This window comes from Moschus berezovskii, chromosome Y (genome assembly GCF_049115385.1).
Source record: "Moschus berezovskii isolate FMDL1 chromosome Y, NW_MosBer_1.0, whole genome shotgun sequence".
Lineage (NCBI taxonomy): Eukaryota > Metazoa > Chordata > Mammalia > Artiodactyla > Moschidae > Moschus > Moschus berezovskii.
The window spans coordinates 11,212,258-11,228,392 of NC_142489.1; the positions used below are offsets into that span (position 1 = coordinate 11,212,258).

Genomic DNA, 16,135 nt, shown 5'->3' on the forward strand with positions numbered 1-16,135 from the left:
GCGACCCCGTGGACCATAGCCCACCAGGCTCCTCCATCCATGGGATTTTCCTGGCAAGGATACTGGAGTGGGTTGCCATTTCCTTCTCCAGGGGAATCTTCCTGACCCAGGGATCGAACCCGGCTCTCCTGCATTGTAAACAGACGCTTTACTGTCTGAGCCACCAGGGAAGTCCATTGGTTACACAGACCTAACTCTGGGACTGTGACCTCTGCCACCTGCTAAGACGTGTACGATCACCTAGTTTAAGAATCCGCTCAGAGAGTGGGCGAGCCAACAGATGTTTCAGGAAAAGTTGACACCTTCAAAAGCTTTTGCTCTCTCCTCCACTCCGACTTCCCAGACATCGCAGCTTTGGCTCGAGCTCTGAACCTGGAAGGCGTCTTACTGCTGCTGCCCCCAGCCCCAGCACACATGCGCTGACCCGGGCATCCCCCGGGTCTCACCTCCAGGACCCCCTGGGCTCCGTGCGGCTTCTGGCCACCTCCGTGGTCCCCACCGGCCCTGTGCGAGCTCACCCGTGTTCCTCTGCTGGGCGAGAGCTTCTCTAAGCCTTTTGTCCTGAGAATGATGGGAGCCCTGAAGGGTTTTATTTTAAGTGGGAGGATGGTCAGATTTTCTCTTCTCATTCAGCCTGGTGCTGGGTGAAGAGAGATCGGGGAGGAGGAGGCAGACCCCTTTCTGAGGCTGGCAGCGCCGTCTGTGGCCCAGGATCCGCTGTCGCTCGCTTCTGCGGCGCCGTCCCCTGGCCGCTCCTCGCCGTGTCCCTGTCACCCAGGTCGCCATCGCCACTGGACCGCTGCTTTCACGCGCCTTCAAGGGCTGCCTCCTCACGGGGTCCCATCTCGGCCCCCAGCGTGAGCTCAGCTCCGTGTCCGATGCTCACTTCTTCCCCCACTGCGGGTTCGAGTGTCATCACTTCACTCACATGGTCTTGTACGTTTTCTTACTAGATTGTTGTCACTGCTCTGTTCTCGCTGAGATCCCCCCGCTTCTCCCTGTCCAGATACTTAAGTGTCCCGCGACCGCAGACATCAAGAGTTCCCTGACGCCAGGTGCATCGCCGCGCGGCGTTTGCTCTTTCCACACGGCTGGACGTGGAGTTCTCAGTGAGAAGGTGCCAGGTTGCATCGAATCGAGCGAGAAATCACCTGTGTTTTTCATTTTGTCTGTTTTAGCGTGCTTAGAGAACAGGGAGCGCCGGCTAGATGCTCCAGCTGGCTAGACGACCGCTCTTTGAATCGCTTACTTCTGGAGCGTTGTGGAGTGTGCAGAGATCAGTGAGATGTGTCTCGTGTTTTGGGGTGATTGGAGTATCTAGTGAGGTGATCATTGCTAGTTTGAGATGGAGAATTTTGAACAGATTTCGTGTGGACAGGCTCAGTGTGCTCCGAGTCACAAGACTGAATGTCACCGATGGTGGTTTTCCACCATCTGACACCGTTACTGTTTCAGCTTCCTAAGACAGCCCCCGCCCGCCCCGAACCCGCTTCAGAAATCTGCCTAAGTCTTTGAACGGTCGAGAATGTAGTCGAGATGTTTTTGTTGACTTTTTTTGTTTTTGAACGGCCACAAGGGAGATCTGGCAATTTTTATTGAATTCACCAGGATCTATTTTCCAGATTCTGTTGTAATATTTACTGCATTAAAAAAAAAATCTTAAAAAATAGTCAGTGTGATACAGTGCAATTTGTTGTTGTTTACTCCTGCTGCTGCTGCTGCTAAGTCGCTTCAGTCGTGTCCGACTCTGTGCGACCCCATAGACGGCAGCCCACCAGGCTCCCCCGTCCCTGGGATTCTCCAGGCAAGAACACTGGAGTGGGATGCCATTTCCTTCTCCAATGCATGAAAGGAAAAGTGAAAGTGAAGTCGCTCTGTTGTGTCCGACTCTTAGCGACCCCATAGACTGAAGCCTACCAGGCTCCTCCGTCCATGGGATTTTCCAGGCGAGAGTATTGGAGTGGGCTGCCATTGCCTTCTCCACTAAGTCGTGTCCAACTCTTTTGAGACCCCAGGGGCTGTAACACACCAGGCTCCTCTGTCTGTGGGGTTTCCCAAGCTAGAATACTGGAATGGGTTTCTCTGACTTCTTTTTTTTTGCCTGATTTTGGATGTATGTTTTTGTTGACAGGTGACCGAAGACAGAAAACAGGCCTAAAAGTGAACCCCAGAAGGAAGACGAGATTTGCCTACATTTGTCTCTGAGTAAGTAAAATTGTAAAACGGATTTCTTTCTTATTCCATAAAGAAGTATCCTGTCAACTGGTCCATGTGTGTTTTTTTTTTTTTTAATTCACTATTACTTGTTGGCTGTGTGTACCAGAAACAGTAATTTCTCAAGATGTTTTGTAATAGCTGATTTGGTAACCGAAAAGAAACATGCTGTGTATCTTGTCTGTGTTGGCACTTCGTAAGAAACTCTTGTTTCATGGAGTGTTTGGAAAGTCAGAAATTTTAGGAAACAGACATGGACATGGTTATTGTATGCTTTTGAAAGAAACATCATTTCTTTCATCCACGGCCTAGTTTGTGGTCCAGACAGAACTTTCCATAAACGCCTGTTGGACAGCATCGTGAGGCCACGTGGCCTGTGCTGGGGGCACCTGGGGAGGCGTTTTCCTTCCGTCTGAGCCCCCCATGGACTGTCATGAGGGCACCGAGATCCCAGGCAGGGTGCGTAGGACGGGGACCTCTGTGGTCTGGAATCATCGTTTTGGCTGCTGCATTTCACCCAGCTTGCAGCAAGGCCCGGGTCTCACCCAGATCAAAAGCTTCCTTTTCAAGACCCCCTTTTTATGAAAGTCTTCTGTTTCTGGGGTGACCGTTCTTTGAATCTCTTACTTCTGGAGCATTGTAGAGTGTGTGGAGATTAAGTGAAATGTGTCTCGTGTTTTGGGGGAAGGCGTTACAGGTCCTAGAAAGCCGTGGCATGGATGGGTGTCCCATGGACAGTGCAGACGTCTCCTGCTGTGGGAATTCCCGGGAAGGATCTACGAACCTGCCTTGCAAGCCGCTGAGGAAGGCTGGACCTTTGTTTTCAAAGGGAGACTTGGGCTGGCTTTGGTGGCGCTTGGGATCTCAGTGCGTGGTGAAGCTAAGCTACTCTCTGGGCAAAGAGGAACGAGCAATAAGGTGTTTTTGTTTCTTTAAAGGGAGAAGTTGATAAGCCAGCCTGGTGGAATGCAGGGGAGTGATGGGGATTATTGTTGTTTAGTCGCCCAGTTGTGTCCGACCCTTTGCAATCCCGTGGGCTGCAGCGCGCCAGGCTTTCCCTGAGGAAAAGGCAAGGACCCTGACATTAACCCTGCCCGTACAGTGCCTAGAGGAGTCTGATTCTGATTCTCCTAGCATCAGAGCTTTTATCTCCGTTTACCTAGACATGCCTGGGGTCACATACTCATCATCAGTAACAGATGGGCTGCATGTGATTTGAAACGATATCATAGGTGACCTTTTAAAGCAACCACCCCCGGCTCCCTGGGGTGAAGAAAGAACAATAAATCATGGCAAGATACTTACATAACAACTCAACTGCCAGACACTGCTGTCTCGCGTTAACAACTTGATTACGTTGTTATTCACATAGCCGACAGTTTGCCCATTCGAGCGTACGTTTTGGTGGTTTTTACAATATTCACAGAGTTCCGCAGCCATCGCCACAACTGATTCTAAACCATTTCCTCGCTCCCCAAAGAACCGCATGGACCCATGAGAACTCCTTGTTCAGGCCTCCCCCAGTCACCACCCGTCGATGGTCAGCATCTCTGGATTTGTTCATTCTGGATGTTCCATGTAAATTCAATCATGCAGTGTGTGTGTGCTTCGTGGACGGTTGGTTTTTCACTCGATGGAAAGTTTTCAAGGTTCAACCGTGTTGTTGCATTCATTTTGATGACCAGACCCAGTTCCACAGGATGAATAGCCCATGTTTGCTGTATCTGTTCATCAGTGAGACACTGTTACTTTTGAAGGTTTCTATTTTTCCAGTGGTCATGTATGGATGTGAGAGTTGGACTGTGAAGAAAGCTGATCGCCGAAGAATTGATGCTTTTGAACTGTGGTGCTGGAGAAGACTCTTGAGAGTCCCTTGGACTGCAAGGAGATCCAGCCAGTCCATTCTAAAGGAGATCAATCCTGGCTGTTCATTGGAAGGACTGATGCTAAAGCTGAAACTCCAGTACTTTGGCCATCTCATGCGATGAGTTGACTCACTGGAAAAGACTCTGATGCTGGGAAGGATTGGGGGAGGGAGGAGAAGGGGATGACAGAGAATGAGATGGCTGGATGGCATCACCGACTCGATGAACATGAGTTTGAGTGAACTCCAGGAGTTGGTGATGGACAGGGAGGCTTGGCGTGCTGTGATTCATGGGGTCGCAAAGAGTTGGACACGACTGAGCAACTGAACTGATCTGAACTGAACTGAACCAGCAAACAGCTTCAGTCGTGTCCCACTCTTTGCAACACCATGAAATGTATAGCCTGCCAGGCTCCTCTGTCTGTGGGATTCTCACTGGAGGGAATTGCCCATGCCCTCCTCCAGGGGATCTTCCTGACCCAGGGACTGAAACCACAGTCTCTTACATCTCCTGCACGAGCGTCATCCGGGAAGCAAAAAAATAGCAAATTGAGGTCTCAGGTACCCTCCCCCACCTTCCCTGGTCTTTTGTGAAGATATTATGTTATCAAAAGTAGGAAACTGACAGCCGCAGTTTTGCACTGATGCAACCCTGGTCAAGAATGATCTTTCTGCCATTAGGGTGGTACCATCTGCATATCTGAGGTTGTTGATACTTCTCCCTGCAGTCTTGATTCCAGTTTGTGGATATTTCTGCTTGCAATCTTGATTCCAGCTTGTACCTCATCCAGCGCGGCATTTCGCGTGATAATGTTGTTGTTCAGTTGCTTGGTCGTGTCCAACTCTTTGAGACCCCACGGACTCCAGGCTTCCTTGTCCTTCACCATCTCCCAGAGCTTGCTCAAACTCATGTCCATCGAGTCGGTGATGCCATCCAACCATCCCATCTTCTGTCGTCCCCTTTTCCTCTTGCCTTCTATCTTTCCCAGCATCAGGGTCTTTTCTAAGGAGTCAGTTCTTCGTATCAGGTGGCCAAAGTGTTGGACCTTCAGCTTCAGCATCAGTCTTTTCCAGTGGATATTCAGGACTGATTTCCTTTAGGATGGGCTGGTTGGATCTCCTTGCAGTCCAAGGGACTCTCAAGAGTCTTCTCCAACGCCACAGTTGGAAAGCATTAGTTCTTCAGCGCTCAGCTTTCTTTATGGTCTGACTCTCAAATCCATACATGACTAGTGGAAAAACCATAGCCTTCAGTAGACAGATCTTTGTTGGCCAAGTAATGTCTCTGCTTTTTAATATGCTGTCTAGTTTGGTCACAGCTTCAGCTGTACTCTGCATATAAGTTAAATGAGCAGGATGACAATAAACGGCCTTGATGAACTCCTTTCCCAACTTGGAACGGGTCTGTTGGGGTGGGATTTGGCCTGGTATAAGGATATGGGTGAGCCGTTCCCAGCAACTCTTTTCTGTTCATAAAATCCTAAAAGGGCTCAAAGGACTGCGTTTAGAATTAGCTGTGATGCTGAGACGGGTGATTACCTGGAGCCTGGATACAGTCCCGGTAGAATTGTTGATGGTTCGAGCCAGACAGTGTGGCAGCGACTAAACAGCGTGTTCTGTGAATCTCATCTGGACGGTCCGCCGTGTTAAAGACCAACCCAGTTGCAGGGGTTTTTCATACTAAGGTATTGCAGGCTGTGGCACGGGTTGGTACGTGGGTATTGTTCGGCAGGCTTGGGGTGCCATGGGCTAGGCGTAGGGTGTTGCTCATTTGACTTATCAGAATCCATAAAACATCCAGGTGCCCTGGCAACCATAACTAGTTGATTGGAAGGCGTGAATTCCACATGGATAATGGTGTACTGCAGTTTCATTTTCTGAGGTCTCCCGCTGATGAAAAGTGCGTGATGAGGTGCTGTCTGACAGCGTGGTTCATCCCTTGCTGCCAATCTTCGCTTGAGGTTTGTTCAGTGTTCTTTTCGTCCAGACAGCCTTTGCCTTCTTGAATTTCCAGAACACAGGGGTAGAGCCCCACAGACACACCCTCCCTTCTGGTTTTCGGGAAAAAAAAAACAAAACCGCTTTCTCTTGAGAAACCACTCCTTTTCTCTCAAACCCACGAAAACGTGTGCTGTCGGCAGGGGCATGGCCGCAACGGATGGATCGGGAGTGTAGTGAGTCTCTTCTTCATAGAACTTGATGCAAATGGACATTGTCCTGTGCTAAGGCACTTCAGGCGTGTCCAGCTCTGTGCAACCCCGTGGACTGGAGCCCGCCAGGCTCCTCTGTCCATGGGGATTCTCCAGGCAAGAATACTGGAGCGGGTCAATTGCCATTGCCTCCTCCAGGGGGATCTTCCCCACCCAGGGATCAAATCCATGTTTCTTATGTCTCCTGCATTGGCAGGCTGGTTCTTTACTGCTTAGCACCACCTGGGAAGGTATAAATGGACGTTGAGTTCCGATTAATTAACATTGAAGAATAGGCTCTAGAAACTGGCTGTAGCTTCTGGTTGTAAAATGGCCTGAAGGTGATGGCAGCTTTCTTTCATTTCTGACATCTGTTACTCCTTCTGACTCTTAACGCCAAATCAGAGAGTGTTGTTTTTCTTAGCGTAACCTTTTGGTTTTCTTCCTAAACATGGGCGGTTCCTGAAGATCTCCTTCTTGGTTTAGGACAGGGGTTCTCCACTGGGGGCAGTCTTTTACCACCACCACCCCTACCCTGGGACACTTGGCAAATTCTAGAGACAGGTTTGGTTGTCATATATGATTGATTTGATGGGAGGGGGTGATCCTGGCATCTGAGGATGCGGCCAAACACCCCACCGCGGACAGGACAGCCTCTCCTACCTTCTCACACACCAAAGAATTCAGATCAGTCGCTCAGTCGTGTCCGACTATTTGCGACCCCATGAATCACAGCACGCCAGGCCTCCCTGTCCATCACCAATGCCCAGAGTTCACTCAAACTCATGTCCATAGTCAGTGATGCCATCCAGCCATCTCATTCTCTGTCGTTCCCTTCTCCTCCCACCCCCAGTCCTTCCCAGCATCAGAGTCTTTCCAGTGAGTCAACTCGTCACATGAGGTGGCCAAAGTATTGCAGTTTCAGTTTTAGCATCAGTCCTTCCAATGAACACCCAGGATTGATCTCCTTTAGAATGGACTGGCTGGATCTCCTTGCAGTCCAAGGGACTCTCAAGAGTCTTCTCCAGCACCACAGTTCAAAAGCATCGATTCTTCGGCGATCAGCTTTCTTCACAGTCCAACTCTCACATCCATACATGACCACGGGAAAAACCATAGCCTTGACTAGACGGACCTTGGTTGGCAAAGTAATGTCTCTGCTTTTTAATATGCTATTTAGGTTGGTCATAACTTTCCTTCCAAGGAGTAAACGTCTTTTAATTTCATGGCTGCAGTCACCATCTGCAGTGATTTTGGAGCCCCCAAAAATAAAGTCTGACACTGTTTCCACTGTTTCCCCATCTATTTGCCATGAAGTGATGGGACCAGATGCCATGATCTTTATTTTCTGAATGTTGAGCTTCAAGCCAACCTTTTCACTCTCCTCTTTCACTTTCATCAAGAGGCTTTTGAGTTCCTCTTCACTTTCTGCCATAAGGGTGGTGTCATCTGCATATCTGAAGTTATTGATATTTCTCCCAGCAATCTTGATTCCAGCTTGTGCTTCTTCCAGCCCAGCGTTCCTCATGATGTACTCTGCATATAAGTTAAATAAGCAAGGTGACAACATACAGCTTTGACGTACTCCTTTTCCTATTTGGAACCAGTCTGTTGTTCCATGTACAGTTCTAACTGTTGCTTCCTGACCTGCATACAGGTTTCTCAAGAGTCAGGTCAGGTGGTCTGGGATTCCCATGTCTTTCAGAATGTTCCACAGTTTATTGTGATCGACACAGTCAAAGGCTTTGGCATAGTCAATGAAGCAGAAATAGATGTTTTTCTGGAACTCTCTTGCTTTCTCCATGATCGAGCTGATGTTGGCAATTTGATCTCTGGTGCCTCTGCCTTTTCTAAACCCTGCTTGAACATCTGGGAGTTCACGGTTCACATATTGCTGAAGCCTGGCTTGGAGGATTTTGAGCATGACTTTACTGCGTGTGAGATGAGTGCAATTGTGTGATAGTTTGAGCATTCTTTGGCATTGCCTTTCTTTCGAATTGGAATGAAGACTGACCTTTTCCAGTCCTGTGGCCACTGCTGAGTTTTCCAAATTTGCTGGCATATTGAGTGCAGCACTTTCACAGCATCATCTTTCAAGATTTGAAATAGCTCAACTGGAATTCCATCACCTCCACTAGCTTTGTTCGTAGCGATGCTTTCTAAGGCCCACTTGACTTCACATTCCAAGATGTCTGGTTCTAGGTCAGTGATCACGTTATCGTGACTATCTTGGTCGTGAAGATCTTTTTTGTACAGTTCTTTTGTGTATTCTTGCCACCTCTTCTTAATATCTTCTGCTTCTGTTAGGTCCATACCATTTCTGTCCTTTATCGAGCCCATCTTTGCATGAAATGTTCCCTTGGAATCTCTAATTTTCTTGAGATCTCTTGTTTTTCCCATTCTGTTGTTTTCCTCTATTTCTTTGCATTGATCGCTGAGGAAAGCTTTCTTATCTGTCCTTGCTATTCTTTGGAACTCTGCATTCAGATGCTTATATCTTTCCTTTTCTCCTTTGCTTTTCGCTTCTCTTCTTTTCACAGCTATTTGTAAGGCCTCCTCAGACAGCCATTTCGCTTTTTTGCATTTCTTTTCCATGGGGATGGTCTTGGTCCCTGTCCCCTGTACAATGTCACAAACCTCTGTCCAGAGTTCATCAGGCACTCTATCAGATCTAGTCCCTTAAATCTATTTCTCACTTCCACTGTGTAATCATAAGGGATTTGATTTAGGTCATATCTGAATGGTCTAGTGGTTTTCCCTACTTTCTTCAATTTCAGCCTGAATTTGGCAATAAGGAGTTCATGATCTGAGCCACAGTCAGCTCCTGGTCTTGTTTTTGCTGACTGTATAGAGCTTCTCCATCTTTGGCTGCAAAGAATATAATCAGTCTGATTTCGGTGTTGACCATCTGGTGATGTCCATGTGTAGAGTCTTCTCTTCTGTTGTTGAAAGAGGGTGTTTGCTATGACCAGTGTGTTCTCTTGGCAAAACTCTATTAGTCTTTGCCCTGCTTCATTCTGTGCTCCAAGGCCAAATTTGCCAGTTACTCCAGGTGTTTCTTGACTTCCTACTTTTGCATTCCAGTCCCCTGTAATGAAAAGGACATCTTTTTTGGGTGTTAGTTCTAAAAGGTCTTGTAGGTCTTCATAGAACCGTTCAACTTCGGCTTCTTCAGCGTTACTGGTTGGGGCATAGACTTGAATTACTGTAATATTGAATGGTTTGCCTTGGAAACGAACAGAAATCATTCTGTGATTTTTAAGATTGCATCCAAGTACTGCATTTCGGACTCTTTTGTTGACCATGATGGCTACTGCATTTCTTCTAAGGGATTCCTGCCCACAGTAGTAGATTTAATGGTCATCTGAGTTAAATTCACCCATTCCAGTCCATTTTAGTTCACTGATTCCTAGAATGTCGATGTTCACTCTTGCCATCTCCTGTTTGACCACTTCCAATTTGCCTTGATTCATGGACCTAACATTCCAGGTTCCTACGCCAAGGAATTATCCAACCCCAAATGGGCTTCCCTGATAGCTCAGTTGGTAAAGAATCCGCTTCCAATGCAGGAGACCCTGGTTTGATTCCTGGGTCGGGAAGTTCCCCAGGAGAGGGCTACCCACTCCAGTATTCTGGCCTGGGGAATTCCATGGACTGTATATTCCATGGGGTCACAAAGAATAGGACACACCTTTGCGACTTTCACTTTCAAATGTTGGTAGTATGAACTTGACTGGTTTAGGATTTGCCCCCAAACTTGGCATATATGAATATTGCCCTTCATCTTGTTTCACAGTAGTTAGCGACTGTTGGCATTGACTCTGAAGCTCTGTGGTAAGGAGTAATACACTTTTAGTCCTCCTGTGATGATTCTCGGGCTTCCCAGGTGGCTCAGTGATTAAGAATCTGCCTGCCAAGCAGGAGCCATGGGATTGATCCCTGAGTCAGGAAGATCCCCTGGAGAAGGACATGGCAACCCACTCCAGTATTCTTGCCTGGAGAATCCCATGGACAGAGAGGAGCCTAGTGGGATATGGTCCATGGGGTCAGAGAGTTGGACACGACTGAGCACGCACGCATGCACGCATGATGACTCCAATACTCAACATGACTATGCTTTTAGAAATGAATATATTTGGGTTTCTGTTCCTAAATTTTGTTTCGTCACAGGAAGAACTACATTTTTGAAAGTGTGATTATATGGATAAATTCATAAGCCTCAGTTGGATTCATTGTGATTTATAGTCTATGAAAAAGTTTGCATAATTTTCTTAATGGTCAATAGTAATTCTAAATCTTATTACTTTAAAATTCTTGTGGGGAGTTTTCCGGTGGTCCAAGTGGTTAGGACTTGGTCCTTTCACTTCTAAGGACTCAGATTTGACCCCTGCTTGGGAAATAGATTCCACAACGTGTGCCATGAGGCCACCAGAGGGAAAAAAAAACTGCAGAATCCTCCATGTTTGTACTTTTATGAGACACCCCTATGCACAATTAGCAAATTTTTAACGGAATCCTAAGATGAAGTACAGTCCAGAAAGCTATAACAGAAAGGTCAAGCCTTTACTTAATGCCTATTTAAGTCGGATTTACAAAGCATTATGTTTTACAGTGATAAAATATGCGTAACATATAATATACCATGCTAACCATTTTTCCCCGGTGGGTGACAGATTTATTTCCTGTCTTAACCATTTTTAGATGCATAGTTCACTATCATTGGGCTTCCCTGGTGGCTCAGCTGGTAAAGAATCCGCCAGCAGTGAGGGAGACCTGGGTTCGATCCCTGGGTTGGGAAGATCCCCTGGAGAAGGGAAAGGCTACCCATTCCAGTGTTCTGACCTGGAGAATTCCATGGACTGTATAGTCCATGGGGTCGAAAAGAGTCAGACACGACTGAACGACTTTCATTGTCATTAAGTACATTTACCTTGCTATATAGCCATCACCACCATCCCCATGTAGAACTTTTTCCATCTTGCCAAGCTAACATTACATACGCCTTTAAACAACTCTCTTCCCCTCCCGCAGCCCCTGGCACCCACGGTTCCGCTTTATATTAATGTCTCTGCAGTTGAGACTTCTAAGCACCACACGTAAGTGGAATCACATGAGATTTGTCCTTTTGAGCCTGTTTTAGTTGACCCAGTGAAATGTCTTTGCAGTTTAATGATGGGGTAGCTTGTGTTTTCCTTTTTGTGGCTAAATAATGTTCTATCGTGTGTGTGTGTGTGTGTGTGTCTGTGTCTGTGTCTGTGTCTGTGTCTGTGTGTTTTTACCCCATGAATGGATAGTTGAGTGATTTGCGAAGAAATCTTTTAAAGCTGGGTCCCGTGACTTCCCTGCTGGTCCTGTGGCTAAGACTCCACGCTCTCAAGGCAGGGAGGGGTAGGATCCCCAATCGGGGAACTATATTGCATGCTGCAAGGAAGGCCCAACACAGCCCACGAAATAATATATCAATTTTGAAAAAAGAAAGTGTGGGAGTCCTTTTTATATCTGGCCTGTGGCCACTCTTTAGACCTGGAAAGCGATTCCAGGAGGCGTGTGGGGTCCATGGTATGGTACTCACATGGAAAAACTCCAGAATCTTGTTCAATACTCTTCCTCAAGTGCCTTAAGGCAGTCTTCCACTGATTTAGGAAGTGTCTTCTGAGATGAGCTTCTATTTGTTCATCCCACCTGCCTCATTCCATCCGGCCTCCACGGGAAAGAGCCATAGAGGAAATGTTTGGATGCACAGCAGGCATGTTCAGAACCATGGCCTGTGCCGGCCAATGTCTCCCGTGCTGTTTTCCAGTGAGATGGCTTCCTCCTGAGCTGTTTTTAAAATATATATATAATTTTACTGATTCATTTATTGTTTAACTCTGCTGGGTCTTCCATTGGGCTTCCCTGGTGGCTCAGCTGGTAAAGAATCCGCCTGCACACTGTTTACAATCGCCAGGACATGGAAGCAACCTAGATGTCCATCAGCAGGCGAATGGATAAGAAAGCCGTGGTTCATATACACAATGGAATATTACTCAGCCATTAAAAAGAATGCATTTGAATCCGTTCTAATGAGGTGGATGAAACTGGAGCCTATTGTCCAGGGCGAAATAAGTCAGAAAAACACCAATACAGTATACTAACGCATATATATGGAAATTAGAAAGACGGTAATGATAACCCTGTATGCGAGACAGCAAAAGAGACAGATATAAAGAACAGTGTGTTGGACTCTGTGGGAGAAGGTGAGCGTGGAATGATTTGGGAGAATGGCATTGAAACATGTATATTATCAAATGTGAAACAGATCGCCAGTCCAGGTTCATTGCATGAGACAGGGTGCTCAGGGCCGGTGCGGTGGGATGACCCAGAGGGATGGGATGGGGAGGGAGTTGGGAGGGGGGTTCAGGATGGGGAACCCATGCACACCCGTGGCTGATTCATGTCAGTGTATGGCAAAACCACTACAGTATTGTAAAGTAAGTAGGCTCCAATTAAAGGGAAAAAAAAAAAAAGAAATACAAAAATGTGATAATACCAAAAAACAGAAAAGGAATCCACCTGCAGTGTGGGGGACCTGGGTTCGATCCCCGGGTTGGGAAGATCCTCGTGGAGAAGGGAAAGGTGACTCACTGCAGTACCACTGCTGTTTGGGCTTGCTTTCTAGCTGCAGAGATCGGGACCTTCTCTCTGTAAAGCTGCAGTGCACGCGCTTGTCACTGCGGTGGCTTCTGTTGTTGCAGAGCTCAGTCTCTAGAGTGTTGAGTCTTTAGTAGTTTTGGAGCACTGGCTCTCAGGGGCAAGGGCTTCAGAAGTTGGGGTGCACAGTCTTAGTTGGTCCATGGCATGTGGGATCTTCCCAGGGCCAGGGATCAAACCCGTGTCTCCTGCATGGCAGGCGGATTCTTCACCACTGAGCCACCAGGGAAGCCACCTCCTTAGGAGCTGACCACAGCCCCAAAGAGGGATGGGTGAATGTCCCGTACTGCCCACTGACTCTGCTTGCCTGTTCCTAACTCCTTTTCTCTCTCTGCGAAACTGTCAGCTCCGGCGCTGTGTGTATACACTTTTGAGACACTTTGTAATCAACGTGATGAAGTCTTTATGTGAAAGGGTTCTTGATGATAGTGAAACGGGTCTATAACTCAAGCATCATCTACCCCAAAAAAAAAAAAAATCAGTGCTCTATATTGGGAACTGATTTTGTCCTGACATGGTTATTGCAGTACTAAAATCCTCAAGCAGTTCCTGTTTGCTGACAGGGGTACACAGCAATGTCTTTCAGCTCGGATGAGCTTAGAACTTTACACAGAGCAGTTGAAATGAATTTCTTTTGACACTTGGTTGCCGAGTAGGAACCCAGAATGGATGTTGAGGTTATCTGTTCGTCTATCACAGGTAAGGGAAGGCATTCGAGTGCTGCTTGCTAGGATTGGACAAGGATGCTGGTTTGCCAGGGGTGCCTCACGGATATTTGATCTGAATTTTGGTTTGGGGTGGAAATTGTAGGGTGCGGACTTGGAGTCTTGACAGAAGTGCATTGGAATAGTTGAAAATCTGTTAAATAATTTATATTCTCTCTGGCAAGTTACCTTGCTCAACGAAGTGCTCTGGTAGCATCTTTGGGTCTTTTAAAACACACAGCTATCTTTTATTTACTAATTCTTTTCAAACTAAATAAGGTGCTGTGGTTGGCTTTTTATTTTGTAAACCTGAAGTAAAGCTTCATCGGAAGGCAGATCCTCACTGCTAGGGATTTTCTGGTTTATGTGACTGATTAATTTGAAGCATGATTCACGGTTAAACATAGTTTCTGTGTTAAATTAATGACGATAGTGGGTTCGCAGTTTGTCTTTATTTTAGTGTTGCTGATTAATTTTAAGTGCGATTCACATTTTAGCCTACAGATTCTTTGTTAAATTAATTACGTTATTGGGTACTTTCTTCCTTGGTTTAGAGACCTTCTAATTGGAGGCATTGCATTTCAGAGTGATAAAGGGCTGGGTGTTTTTTGACCTTTAAGATTTTTTCTATTCACTTTAAAGACATCTTTAAATATTTCCCAGCATCAGGGTCTTTTCCATTGAGTCAGTTCTTCGCATCAGGTGGCCACAGACAGTATTGGAGTTTCAGCTTCACCATCAGTCCTTCCAATGAATATTCAGGACTGATTTCCTTTAGGAAAGATTGACTGGTTGGATCCCCTTGCAGTCCAAGGGACTCTCAAAGAGTCTTCTCCAACACCACAGTTCAGAAACATCAGTTCTTTGGTGCTCAGCTTTATGGTCCAACTCTCACATCCATACATGACTGTTGGAAAAACCACAGCTTTGACTAGACGGACCTTTGTCAGCAAGGTATTATCTCTGCTTTTCAATACGCTGTCTAGGATGGTCATAGCTTTTCTTTCAAGGAGCAAGGTCTTTTAATTTCATGGCTGCAGTCACCATCTGCAGTGATTTTGGAGCCCAAGAAAATAAAGTCAGCCACTGTTTCCGTTGCTTCCCCATCTATTTGCCATGAAGCGGTGGGACCGGATGCTGTGATCTTTGCTTTTTGAATGTTGAGTTTTAAGCCAAAATATACATTCCTCTAAAACACAGAAGTTAAGCTGCAGATACGGTTTCAACCGAGTCTTTTCTCCGTGTTTACTTACCTAGAATACTGTCACTTTGCGTTCTGGAGCTGTTTGTCTTTGCCTAGCCTAGGATGTAGGTAGAATATTAATCTCATGTGAAACTCAAGATAAGCCGGGAGCAGATGGATTTATGGCTCTCGAAACCTGTGAACTCTGCCGCGGCAGAGAGTTCTTGAATACGAATCAAGAAATTCCGGACTGTGGCTAGCCAGGGACGGCGTGACCTGATTTGCCACAAAATACATCATCCTGCCGGGGATCCGTTTCTTGTGACCTGCTTCCCCGGCTTTGGTCCTGAATCTCTGATGCTGCGGCACTGGACTCCGTTTGAGAGAATGAGACTCCTTCCCGTAGGAGCCCCCGGCGTGGGGGTCAGGCTTGCTCCACAACCCCCAGGGGGAATTCCGGGGCCCAGGGTTGCAGCAAGTTCTCAGGTGTGTTCAGTCCCTGGAGGTTGAGAAGCGTCTGCACCCCAGCCTCTTTGTAGTCACGTAGGGTGCAGAAGGAACTTCCCAGGTGGCTCAGTGCTAAAGAACCCGCCTGCCAGTACAGGAGACGGGGATTCGATCCCTGGGTCGGAAAGATTCCCCTGGAGGAGGAAATGGCAGCTCACTCCAGGATTCTTGCCTGGAGAATCCCACAGATGGAGGAGCCTGGCGGGGCTACAGTCCAGGGGGTCGCGAAAGAGTCGGACACGACTGAGCAGCAAGAACAGGGTACTCACATAGGCTGTACAGTCATCGCCACAATTTAATTTTAGAGTATTTTCGGTACCCCCTCCCCCAAAGAAACCCCATCCTCAGAGCCGTCACTCCTACCTTTTTCTTGCTCTGCTCAGCAGCCCCTGCAGCTGCAGACCAGTTGTGTAATCTCTATGGATTTGCCTGTATTGGGCGTTTTCCCGTAAATCATATGTTATGTGGCCTCTCGTGACTTTGTTTCACTTCTCACAGTGTTTTCAAGATTCACGTATGTCGTAGGCTGTGTCCATGGTTTCCTTCCTTCTATAGCCAAATAGTACTATTTCATGGTTCAGTTCAGTTGCTCAGTCGTGTCTGACCCTTTGTGACCCCATGGACTGCAGCATACCAGGCCTCCCTGTCCGTCACCAACTCCTGGACTTCACCCAAACCCATGTCCATTGAGTCGGTGATGCCATCCAACCATCTCATCCTCTATCGTCCCCTTCTCCCCCTGCCCTCAATCTTTCCCATCGTGAGGGTCTTTTCCAATGAGTCA

At 47.0% G+C, this 16,135-nt stretch overlaps 1 protein-coding gene across 1 annotated transcript in view; it reads left to right on the top strand.

The window, feature by feature from the left end:
* LOC129534938 (F-box-like/WD repeat-containing protein TBL1X) overlaps positions 1-16,135 on the top strand; it is a 259,363-nt gene that overhangs the window by 96,794 nt on the left and 146,434 nt on the right. Inside the window, 1 exon segment of the mRNA XM_088834558.1 lies at positions 2,132-2,205. The gene's annotated coding sequence lies outside the window, so the exon portion shown is untranslated.